The 12,459-nt window shown below is 36.9% G+C and overlaps 2 long non-coding RNA genes across 2 annotated transcripts; both read right to left on the bottom strand.

Annotated features, from left to right (window-relative positions):
• Positions 1-824: 824 nt before the first annotated feature.
• Positions 825-4,034, bottom strand: LOC117298412. Its single transcript, XR_004519969.1, has 2 exons — positions 3,883-4,034; positions 825-3,220 (listed from the first exon to the last, which is right to left on the bottom strand). It is a non-coding gene; the product is annotated as an uncharacterized LOC117298412 (long non-coding RNA).
• Positions 4,035-8,678: 4,644 nt separating this feature from the next.
• On the bottom strand, positions 8,679-12,049 carry LOC117298414. The gene is made up of 3 exons (XR_004519971.1): positions 11,657-12,049; positions 11,003-11,301; positions 8,679-10,562 (listed from the first exon to the last, which is right to left on the bottom strand). It is a non-coding gene; the product is annotated as an uncharacterized LOC117298414 (long non-coding RNA).
• Positions 12,050-12,459: the final 410 nt, after the last annotated feature.

The following is a 12,459-nucleotide window of genomic DNA, read 5'->3' as shown; positions in this document are numbered from 1 at the left end:
GTTGGGATACACCAAGTGAGAATACTGGTCTTTGATAATTATTACCAAAGGTGTCCAGTGCCTACTAAATTGAAAGAACTTACACTTGGATCATTTACATCCGGGTTTGTACCTTTCTTCCCATTCTTCCGCTTGCCAGGGTCTGCCATTGAGGAATAACTTTCTAACAATCCTAGAGCTCTTTGCAAGTATCCGCAATATCTATCCAACTAGTACTGCCTCCGTAAAATGCAGACAATTTGTATAAGATTCTGGCTCATTATCATAATTTGACACTATTTGTTCTGTCTGCATCACCAAACAAAAGGTGTGGTTGGGCCCGCCTCCCTGAACTATCAATACTGGCTCTCTGAGAGAGCGTTGAGGGCGCCAAAGTGGTCACATGAGAAGAAAGGACTGAAAATGAAATTTACTCTGCGTGCCATGTCCCAATTCTACACATTTTTAATAAAGGCCTTATATTTGGCGAGCACTTCGAATTCGTGGACATTTTTTTTAAAGCTTTTTCTGTAACACGGTTTATGTATTTATCTCACATGGGTTGTGCTGGGTCATCACCAAGTCCCCAAATTCATAGAGCTGACAACAACAAATCTGATGTTTATCAGAATAAGGCTACCGTCCAAATTGCCATATCGCACGTACTATCTGTGGTTGGTATTCTCCCTACATTTGCTAAACAGCAGTGTTAATTTTTTTTGGGTGCTTACTCAGACAGCTCTTTGGCACTGTTCTTTTCGGCACCATCCCAACTCGCAATATAGATTTTATGGCCAGGGTGTTACTGGACACCTTACATAATTAGACGAAGATAACGACAAGAATTGTCATTGACGGCAACGCATTTTTATTTCGTTTCTGTTAAAATAATACAAAACGTAACGTGAATGAGCAACTTTTTGCACGAATGCTTAATATTAAAACAAAAAAGTACAGGTAAAGCATTAATCATGGACGACATTTGGAAGGGAAAATTCAACTTTGCAACATATAAGTACTGATTAGCGTCTACCCGGCATTTAAAATGTATTCTTTTTAGTTGTTATTTGTATGAGCGTTGTAACTTTAACCAGTATTGCTGAACATTCCACCTTTGTTTGAAAATGACGCACGGCGTCTTTTTTCGGCACTCGTTTTGAAAAACTCATTTTTTCATAAACCATGACGCGTAGAATCGACTTTATCTGCTCTGACTAAACTATACAAATTTATAAAAACAAAACCTTGAAATGTACTGGTTATAAAAACGTATACTTTGCATTAACAGGCTGATGATACTTTGGGGAAAATGCTACAAATGTGTGGACTACAAAGCAAAACAGTAGCTAGTAATGTACGAGCAATAAGCCAGAGAACAGTCGTCTGCATTTTTGTTGTAATGTTAATTATTACAGGCCCTTTTCAAAACCACTGTTTCGGCTCCAGATTCGGCTCAGGGTAACTTGACCCCGCGACTGATTTGACAATTGCGCGTTCTTTGCGTACGTGCTAAAGGCGTCAGCCGAATGAAGGAGCCTGAACAAGAATCCAAAGCCGAAGCCGTGGTTTCGAATAGGGCCACAGTGGTGTCGTCTTCCCTGACAACGCCCTGGTGCGACGTAAGTACAAAGTTGCTGCAGGTATATGGGCAGGGACATTGACTATACAGCATTTTAAAGGACTTTTACTTCCTTGTTAAAAATTACTCTTGTTTTTACATGATGGGATCTCAAACGTCTTTAGTGGTAGGTGTTGCAATTATGTTATTGTCAATATTTGCTTGTTAACTAAAGAATGGGAATAAAATAATGGGAAGGCCTGAGAGAGTTGGGGACGGAAACTTAACCAATTTTTACACTCAATAAATATGGGTAGATAATAGAAAAGGTGAGAGATGTGCAATGTAATCTAAAAGCAGTATGAACAGTTCAACATACTGGAATTCTTTTTTTTTTCTTCTCTTAAATTATGTCCATCTTCCACATGGCTTCCGCAAATTTGTCAATGTGCTTTGCTTTCCAGGTCGACTTTTGTCGCGATGTTGTAGTTTTAAAGTCCAGGCAAATTACAGGCAACAAGCTACATGCAATGTCCAATAAGGAAATTCATTCATAATTAACGTTTTCATTATTTTTCACGTAAAGTGATTACAGCTAAAGTGTTCTGTTGGAGTGTTCCATATGCATTCAGTGCTAGTAGCTGACTCCAAGTTGGCTGTTAAATTGCCCTGTGTGTGTGACAATGCCTTTACTTAATAACATAAATACAAGCCGATATATCAATCTTTATGCTACAAATTTACTGAAGGCGGTATATGAAAGATTCCACAAAGTAGCAAGCTTTCTACATACAATTACAACACAAAACATGAATGTTAATAACTTGCGGTAAAATGAAGTTACGTAGAATGAGTTTGAAATGTTTTGAAGAGTCAATGTTGATGATGTCGCTGGGTAGATCGTTCCACAAAGCTGGGTGCAATGAGAGACGGTGCTTGGTCGCCATAGTGGGTTGTACGAGAATTATATACAACACGGGCCCAATTTCAAAAAAGCTGTTTGTAGCAGAAAATACTGCTAGACAAATTCCTCTGCTAAGCACAAAATGAGTGGAGCACCAGTCGCAACAGTGTAAACTTTAAGGAGTCTTGGCCGGTAACAAACTTTTGCTATTAGTAAGACTTTCCTGTGCTTAGCAGGTTTTTGTGCTTACATGCTTTATGAAATTGGGCACACTTGGGTTGAGGCAGCAGAATGGATGTGATGCAGTGCGCGACAATACTGGACGGTGGGTGGTGTACGGTTTAAGTTCGGTGAGTCGGTTCGAGGCAAAATGGAGGGGGTAATGACAGTGCCTTTTTGAAGACGATCTTTGATGCAGGTGGGTGCAAAGTGGTGGATTGCTTTTGTGATGTCTGAAGACCTTATATTCAATTCGTTTACGGCACCGGTAGCCAGTGGAGCTCTCTTATGTTAGGGGTGATGTGTTCGTGCTTTCTTGATTTCTGATTGTCCTTGTTAAAGTCCATTTGAGGACTCAGCTGTAGTTTGAGTTTATGAGGGTGGGCTGTGTTTGGTATGAAGTCAAATATTTGCTTTTCCGTATACATTGATTCTCCTGCTGCGCATGCTGTCTGGACAGAATGCTAGTTGGAGTAGAACAGGAACCCCATAAACAGCGCCATGGCTGCGCCTATGCCAACTACGATGATTGGACATACTCCGAACCATAACGGTTTTGGCTGCAACACAAAAAGAAGACAGAACAAAGAGAGACAACAAATTAAAATCTGCTTATGTTCCACCCTAGAACATTTTGCATAATTCTTTTTGCGAGAAAGGACTTGTTCTTTGCTTTTTTTGAGAAGAAAGATGTTGGATCAATTGGCGATATTTTTGAAATTCTAAAACAGGTCTCGTTATAGATGGTATTTTCTTCAAATGTTTCGTTGGATTAAAAATGTCCCGACTCATCGGAACACTTAGAACACGCGGAAAATGGTTCTTGCAAATCTTAGTCAGTTCAAATTGTTTTATTACAACAAGAAAAGCCCGTTTTACACCTTTATTAGGATATTTATGTATCTTGAGAACGGGAACACTTCATTGAGTGGCCTTAACGTAAAATCTAAGCAAAATGCTAACTAACACCGAAAGTATCCGAAGAGACAGATTGGGTGAATATTTTCCACTGTTTTAAATATACTATGCTTTAGATTATCTCGGTCAATTTCGGCAAAAGAGCAGCCGATTCGACTGGTCAGAAAACAAATTCGAATGACCCGTTTTCAGTAGCAATCGATTTCGCGGAAAATGGATTAGTGAAGTGGTTATAATATGTCTGCGCATTTGCCGAAATTGACAGAGAAAAGCTATATTAAAAACAAATTTGAAAATAACTTACTCTGGGATCATTCCCGTTGGGATTAGGGCTTGGATTCGGGCTCCGTTTTGGTCTACCGTCGTTCATTATGATGTCTATAAGGATCAGAGTAGCCGAAAACAACCTATAGCTCTCTGCAAATAATATTCCGAGATCGAATGGTTTGTGACGACTTAACACGCAAGGCCTTTTATACGAGTCTGGCTCATTTTGATTGACAATCGTGCGACATCATTTACATATTTCTACGTCATGAAACAAAAGCAAGGAGCATGCGTGTTGACCTATTCATTATGCAGTCTGCGCTGTAGGTTGAGGTTAAAACACCACTGGACTACGCGAGCGTGGACGGGGTTGTAGGTACTGGAGACAAGGGACTGAACATGAATTTAATTATGCGTGTCGTGTCCTATTCCTGCACATTTTTCAAGATATTTTTTAACAAGGCATATTAATTTTTTGCGGAAATTATTCAGTGGCCCGACAGTTTCACCCTAAAAACAGGGTCTTTCTCAAAGGCTGTTTGCAGCAGCTAATTGTATTTCTCAGGGCATGTTTTCATCACAATTTAGTTTTCCAAGGATATTCTGATTTTGTATAGATACACACAATATGAATGAGCAACTCCTCAATCAAAACTATGAATATTTATTTAAATCTACCGTTTATTAAGTTGTTTCAGCAAAATGACAAGGTATAACAGTAACTTGTATAATATTAAGTTTTGATGGGATAACTAGACTTTAGCATACTTGATAATTACTCCTTTTCATAAATAGCTGCAAGCTACATCGAATTACTGATTTTAATGTTCACTCGGCATTTAAAATGCAGTTGAAACTTTGTAACACTGGAGCAAGTATACAGATTCGAACTAGCTGACAAGATTAAGAAAATGTGGATTAACTTTCAGTTGTGTCAAACACACCATTTTGACATGTCCCCTGTCTCTCACAGTGTAGATCACTACTGGTTGGAATTGTATGTTAATGTTCCAGACTGTATGGCCTGCTTTTAGTTGGTAACGTGTGATAATAAACTACCAAATGGCTTCCCTCAGTTATCCCTCTATTTTCGTTCATTTAACGAATGTGACGAATGTTTGTTTACCTATGGAGATAATTTTTGTGTTTCTCTATTTCTTTGGGTCTATTCTCTATATCAGTTGGGATGGTTTTACCCCGTTTGGCTAAAGTTGACGCATTTCGTCTTTTTTTTGGCAATCATTTTGAAAACCTCAAATTCAGAAGTTTTATAAGATTCTGCACTGTGCCAATTTTCGGCATTTCTATAGTCGGGCTAAAAATAATGGTCTTTTTCGGCATTCATTTTGAAAACCTCCCATGCAGTAATTTTATGAATTTCTGCACTGTGCCCTTTTTCGGCATTTTCTATGGTCTGGCTAAATATCAATACAAATGTAACAGACTATGAAAGCAATAACGCCAACTAAACACATATTTCTAAATAGTTTTGTTTTTGACATACAAACTAAAAATGATCAAAAATGCTTTTGTTTAGTACGCAATCGTTCTATATCATGATGAGGGTATCTTGATTTTCTTCCGATTAAATTAATTGTAGACCTTTCGATCGCAGCCCAAGTTTCTACTATCCTGGGTTGAATGACTATAAAAAGCTTTTTATTGCAAAATCCAAACAGAGAGCTACTTGCAACAATGTTACAAATTATTCAAGCATTGTGTTGAGTTTGTGGGAAACAAGGCAACCAATCATGGGAGTTGTTTTATTTAATTTAAAGTTTGCAGGGAAAACATATTTGTGTTTAAATATCTGGGCCCAACTTCAGCTGCTTAGCAAAAAATACTGCCTGACAAATGGTGGGGCACTAGTCACAAACTCAATGTAGTTTTGGCTGGTAACCTGTGTCTGTTAAGCAATAATTTTCTGTGCTTATAGGCTTTACGAATCTGATTCTTGTTATTAACACGATTGAGTGTTTTACTAGCATTCAGCAGTCTATGCCTTTGTACACACATCGGTGGATATGGGTAAAATCCAAAATGAAAATTCTTTATTACGGAAGCAAATTTAACATCTATTGAAAACAATGGAAAGGTATGTAAGTTGGAAGACGGATGAATAGTCTATGTCCATTTTGTAGGAAGGATGTTAACATTTGCTAGTAAATTTAAATTGTTATTTGATATAGGGAACATCATGCACGTTGACGCTGTAACAAAACAGACCCACAAATGGAAAACAAATTTAGCAACTTAGTAGTTAATACATTCATTCCAATATTGGTAACAACATACTGTATGAAATATAAATTAAGCATTACATACAGCTTACGAAAAACGATTGAAGCAGCATTGTTCAAAATTTAAGCTACTTAGAATCTTAACGTAATTACTTATATGTAGGGGAAATGACAGACAAGACTTGGACTTGACAAAGACATGAAATGGAAAGGACAAGTACATGGAATTTGTCCATGTCGCACAAACAAATGTTTAAAGTGCTCAATGTTTTTTTACACAATAATGTGTTCGACAGTTTAAAGATTTCCTACGTTTTATTAAGCAAATGAAACGCAGGGTTAATCAGTTTAGCTTTACGTAATCCCTCCTTATTTGGAAAGGTAGTTTCGTTGAACATTAATTCGTAAACAAAAACTAAATAATAAAAAAACGGTTTTTGATAATGTTCGGTTTTCATGCAGTTTTGTATCGCTATCGGTTTCCCCAAAGAATCCCCTTCTTTTCTGTCACTGACAAACTCGTAAGTGTACTCACAATGTAATAAGTAGTCTGAGTTAAAAATGACAAACTTTTCAAATACTCGTTCTCTCAGCAAAACTATCACCAAACAACTGAAAAATACTGAAACTACTGCAACAGTTTCGACAATCGGAATCCGACATCGCCCTTTTTGTGTTCATGTTGCCTGATAGGGTCTCGTGATCCAAACTCGCCAACGATGTTGGGATAAAAGCGAAAAGGCTTTGGTTTGGAAATAAAGAACAATGGAAAATAAAATGAATTAAATTGATTTGAAAGGCTTGGACAACCCTATACGTTTCAAAACAGACAAGAGAAAAAAATACTTTCTTCTGTACAATATGTTATAGTTTTTTTCGCTCAATTTCGGCAAATGAGAAGCCAATTTGACCACCAAACCATTTTATTTCGTGCGATATTGAATGCTGCTTAGATTGGTCATTCAATTTCGTTTTGAGCCTGGGCAAAAGTAATGTTGCGTCATTCGATTTATCAAAATAAACAGCCAACTAAACATTCAACAAAACAGCATTCAAATTCACAGGGGCTTTTCTAGCCCAACCAGTTTTGCTAAATTGAGTGTTACGCTAAATTTAACACATTGCAAAAGGAATTCGAATGACACTAAACGGATATATTAAATTGGCTGTACTTTTAACGAAATTGACCGTGAAAACCTATACCAACAAATAATTCAAAACAAAAACTTACTCTAGGATCGTCCCCCTCCGGATTCGGAGAGGGACCCGGTGGTGGTGTCGGTTTTGGATCGTCCATGATGACTTTCAACTTTTTGGATAAGCACCTGCACGTATCATGTACAAACTCTTTATGAGTTTCGGGCTCACTTACATATATATATTTGACATATTAAGTAAATAAAGCAAAGCGCATGCGTGCTGTTGGGCCCCGCCCCGTAACTGAAAATTGCTAGCTCTCGTTGAACTACCCGAGCATTGTGAAATTGAACCTCGTTCTTTCTCTTTATACTAAGATTTTTTTTTAAATACGTTAAATCTATTTTAAATACGTAAAATCTAAAACAAGGCGGTATATGTCATTTTTCGGCACATCATATGACTCGAACCATTTTATGACATTCAGTCTGAAGTCTGTTCCGCTTACTGGGATAAAGCAGGACACCAGTAAGAATTGGTACATGTGGCATAGAAATTTGGCTGGTAACCAATTGTTAGCTCATGTTGTGCAGCTCACTGTTTTTTTTTTTAAAGCTCACCTGTCTCGTTTGTCAAAGACCAGTCTTCTCACTTGGTGTATCTCAGAATTATGCATAAAATAACAAACATGTGAAACTTTGAGCTCAATTGGTCGTCGAAGTTGGTAGATAATAATGACAGATGGTCGATTTCGAGACCTCAAATTATAAATCTGTTGGTCTCAAATTCGTGGAAAATTACTTCTTTCTCAAAAACTATGTCACTTCAGAGGGAGGCGTTTCTCACAATGTTTTATACCATCAACCTCTCCCCATAACTCGTTACCAAGTAAGGTTTTATGCTAACAATAGTGTTCACCGCCTTTAAGTAATTTGTGCTGCGCGAGAATAATTGATTTTCCCCCCTAAAATTGTCACGCAAAATGAATCAACAACTTTATGAAGCTTAATCAACAATCAACGTAATGAATAGTGCATTTAATTAAGCAATTGGTATAAATACAATCATTACATTTCCCCAAACCTCGTTCTTATAAATCAGAATCAATAACCAAATTCTAAGCTTCTGTCAAAAATTGTTGTGTTTTCGAGGGGTGTTTTTTGTGGAACTAGTAGTAATTAACACTCATTTTAAACAATAACAGGAATAGATAATAATAACTAAAACAATTAATATTACAAATATTTTTCCTAATTGTTTGTTTTCAAGTTGAAATTGTGCTTTATCTACATGTGGGGTGTGTTTCTATAACCAGTACCGATGAACATACCACTTTTCGTTGAGATATTACGCACAGCGTCTTTTTTCGGCACTCACTTTGAAAAAAGGTATTTTAACAGTACTGTCGATTTCAGAGTGCTGATTGTGACCATTTAGTGACATAATGGTAAAAATTAACATTTTAACAACATGTATTAACATAAAATAAGTAAAATACAAAGTGATACAAGAACGCTGCATGTCACGCATGCCCCACAGCTTCCATGGACCTTGAACTCCATAGCTAAAGTCAATAAAAGGCCCCATTTCATATGCCTGTAAGAACAAAAAATTGCCAAGCAAAGAAAAAGAATGGCTTACAAAAAATACTAACAATCCAAATTAACATTCAGTTTACATTGTGGTGACTGGTGTCCCACAAAGTTGTTGCTTAGCTGAGGAAAACAATTCGCTGCGAAGGAAATTTCTGGTTAATAGCTTTATTAAGTTGGGCCCAAACGGGGAGGGGCTTAAGTGTGAGACCCTATTTGACTGTCTTTGTTCAGGCAACATCAATGTGCGTTTTGGCGACCCTTACCAGAATCATGTTTGATCTTTGGTCATCGGTGTTTGGTTGAACCGCGGTGACGATGCTGTTTACACCAACCAGTAACCGACTTTTGACTCAGTAGGGCTTGGTTGGGGCCGCCAATAAATAGTTGCTAGGTACATCAAAGTACATCCCTACAACAAGTTTTCAAAAAATAATTTAAAAGGTTTAAATAATGTGAATATTAATTTCAGTTGTATGAAACATACTTTTAAAAAAGGTCCCTTGTCTACCACAGCAGTGCCCAATAATATTTCAAACTGTCTGTAAAAGAAGCCACATTGTTTGCTCTGGTCCACTTTGGGACGTCATTATGGTACTATACATTTGTTTAATAGCTTTGGTTAACCATTTTGTTGAAGCTGTTCAACATTGTTGCAAATTATGTCTTGATCTATTTGTAAGTGGTTATTCTATACTTGGTTTTGAATATTTGTACTTTTTGGATTAAATGGACGCATAGAGTCTTTTTCGGCAAAAAAAAAGCAACACGATAGTACAATCAATTAAACTTCTAAATTACATAACACAGAACAACAAACAACTCTTGACCAGTTTGCAGAAATCCATACAGTTGTTTTCACACGCTCTGTTTCATTTTTGATTTTTACTTTGATCTAGCTAAGCTAATATAAATACAAATAACAACGATTTGGAGAGCAATTACTTAAAAGATATTTTAACAAATTTGTTTATAAACCCTGTCCCGTGGATGGGCAATGCCATTGTCTAACTCAGTAAAAGAAAATATAACAAAACAACCACTATAACAACAATATTAACAAACATTCCACGGATGCAAATTGATCACATCAAAGGCACATTAAAGCATAGGGTAGTGATTATTATTATTTGTTTTCAATTCCAATAATATACCTTTTACTTGGTCACGGAGTTCAAAGTATTATGGATGTTGTGATCAAAAGTGTTCGTGAAAAGTAGTTTTATGATTACAGTTTGATTTGAGACGATAAAAGCTTTGTTTGCACTTGACATGGGCCCAATTTCCTTTAGCTGTTAAGCAGAAAATAACGCTTAATGTCTATGCTTAACAAAAATGAGTGGGGCACCAGTCACAATTGTGTAAACCTTATGGACTTTCGGCTGATAGATAACCAGTTTCTGTTAAGCAGTATTTTGACTTTGCCTAGCAAGTTGTTTTGCTTATAGGCTCTATAAAATTGGGCCGTGGTCAGATAGGCCGTGTGTACAATTCATGTCTGTCTGTACGTTATGCTGGATGTTATACCCCGTGTCGTTACTCATAGATGTAATATGCTAAGCAGTTTCGTGAGAAATAAAGTTCTAATTTATGACTGCAGTCTTTGAATCACTGGAACTTGATTTTTCATGGTGAAGTTTGAGTTAAATGGTTTGTGTAAGCGAAAGTATTAGTACAATCAATCCGGCTATAACACCGAGAACCACGATCACACACAGGATACAGCAGCAGCAACCGCAACCGCCACCCTGGGTAAATAAATCAAAGAAATAAAATCAAAATCAAATGCAAAATACTTCTCTAGACCAAACAATCATATCAACCTCCATGTACAGGTGTGAGTAACACAGATGCAAAGTTCTTTAGTCATTAATATGATTTTTGATTTATTAGGTACTAAAACTTTTGACGGATTCTCATTCAAAATAGCAAATTTTGTCGAAAGCCAAGCATTTTATGAATTATTAAATGAAACGTTTCAATTTGTGAATGAGGTATCGCCGTACTGATATGTTCACTTTTAAAACATAATTAGTTCATGTATTTTTTTTAATTATCGCTTTTTCTTCTCTCACACAAAACCTTTCAGAGACAACATTTTAGTTTAAAACCGAAATAAAACAAAAAAAGGAAGAAGATATTTAACAATTGTAGAACTGTTAAAAATATAGACAGATTTTTGACTTACGCCTCGGCTCGGGTCACATCCTGATGCACATGGGCCAATGTCGCAGCCCATTGAGCACATAGTGTCGCTCATTCTGACAGTATAGTCACCGACGTTGGGAGGTTTCAAGTGGCAGACAAATTTGGCAGATTTTTCCTGGAGATGCTCAGCTGAAAGTCCCCCTCTCAAAACGGCCAGAAATCCTCCGAGGCGAATTTTATTTACGAAATGTTTGTTTGTGTGTGGAGTTTTCATATAACGTCGAGTCCTCCTATCAATGAACCTGCGACCACCACTCCAGTTTCAGCACCCTTTGAAATCTGTAATTTAAATATATCAGCACTGTGAGGGTCTTATGCTGGTGTAATAAATATGAATTTGATTTTGCTTCATAACCATTAGCTTAATAAAAAACAACATTTGTTTGGCCTTCGAGAAAGACTCTGCAAGGGTCGACACTTCAGCCAACAACAAATTGTTTTGCGTATAGACAATAGATCTTTTAAGTTTTAGGCATTTTTCAACAGATAACTATATTTTCACGAATTCAATATTGCTCCTCTTTCAAGCATGATTTTTGTAGTACTATTAGTCATTGTGAGAATTGGGGACGTATGGGTAGCCTGAAACACATCTTTAAGTAAGACAAACAGAAAACAATAGCTTGTTACTCACTTTGGGTCTCCCTTTCTTTTATTGTTCAGCTCGTCGGCATCCCTATCTCACTAAGGCCAGTTCACTGCCGAAGCTTTTATACTGTAGCTTGGCTCATAAATTTATGACGTCAGAGTCTAAGCGTCGTTCTACACCATCCACATAGACCCTGAATATTGGAATTCCCCGGCTGCGGTTTAGATGATTTCTCAATCAGATAATGACCTCATTACTTCAGTTTGATTAAAAAGTGCCCCTCCCTTTTTGTTTACAATGTCTTGGTCGCTTTGTCGATAGGCTTAATAAATCAATCGAGTAATAATTTGATGATCACATCAAAGCAATAGATACAAGGGTATTTTGTAAAAAAGGTAATGGGAAATCGCCTACATACTAATACTAATAATATTAATAATAATAGTTAAAACTTATAAAGCGCACAAATCCACAGAAGGCCGGACTGGAATAACTGATTTAGGCTGGACCAACTGCCACCAGGGGCACGTTTACACCAGGGTAACCCTGCCCCCTCACAGTCCTTAAGGATGTAGGCATAGGTATCACCCATTATAATTGTGGTTCATAGAGCAGAATGCAGGTTACTACCTTCCTAACTTAAAAAAAGAGTCTTTCGTCATCACCAATGAATCGAGTTTTAGCATAAACAAATACAACAATGTATTATATCAACAATAAGTGGTCTGTGTAAAATATCTTTTAAATTATGTGTGTCTGTTTTTCTGAATGTTGTTCTTCTCTTTAAATAACTAATTTTCCATAAAGAACATTAAATCTACAAAAAGATGGTATGTGTCATTTTTCGG

This window comes from Asterias rubens, chromosome 13 (assembly GCF_902459465.1).
Source record: "Asterias rubens chromosome 13, eAstRub1.3, whole genome shotgun sequence".
NCBI classification, from domain to species: domain Eukaryota; kingdom Metazoa; phylum Echinodermata; class Asteroidea; order Forcipulatida; family Asteriidae; genus Asterias; species Asterias rubens.
Note: the sequence above shows the minus strand (reverse complement) of the source record. Positions and strands in the feature narration are given on the sequence as shown.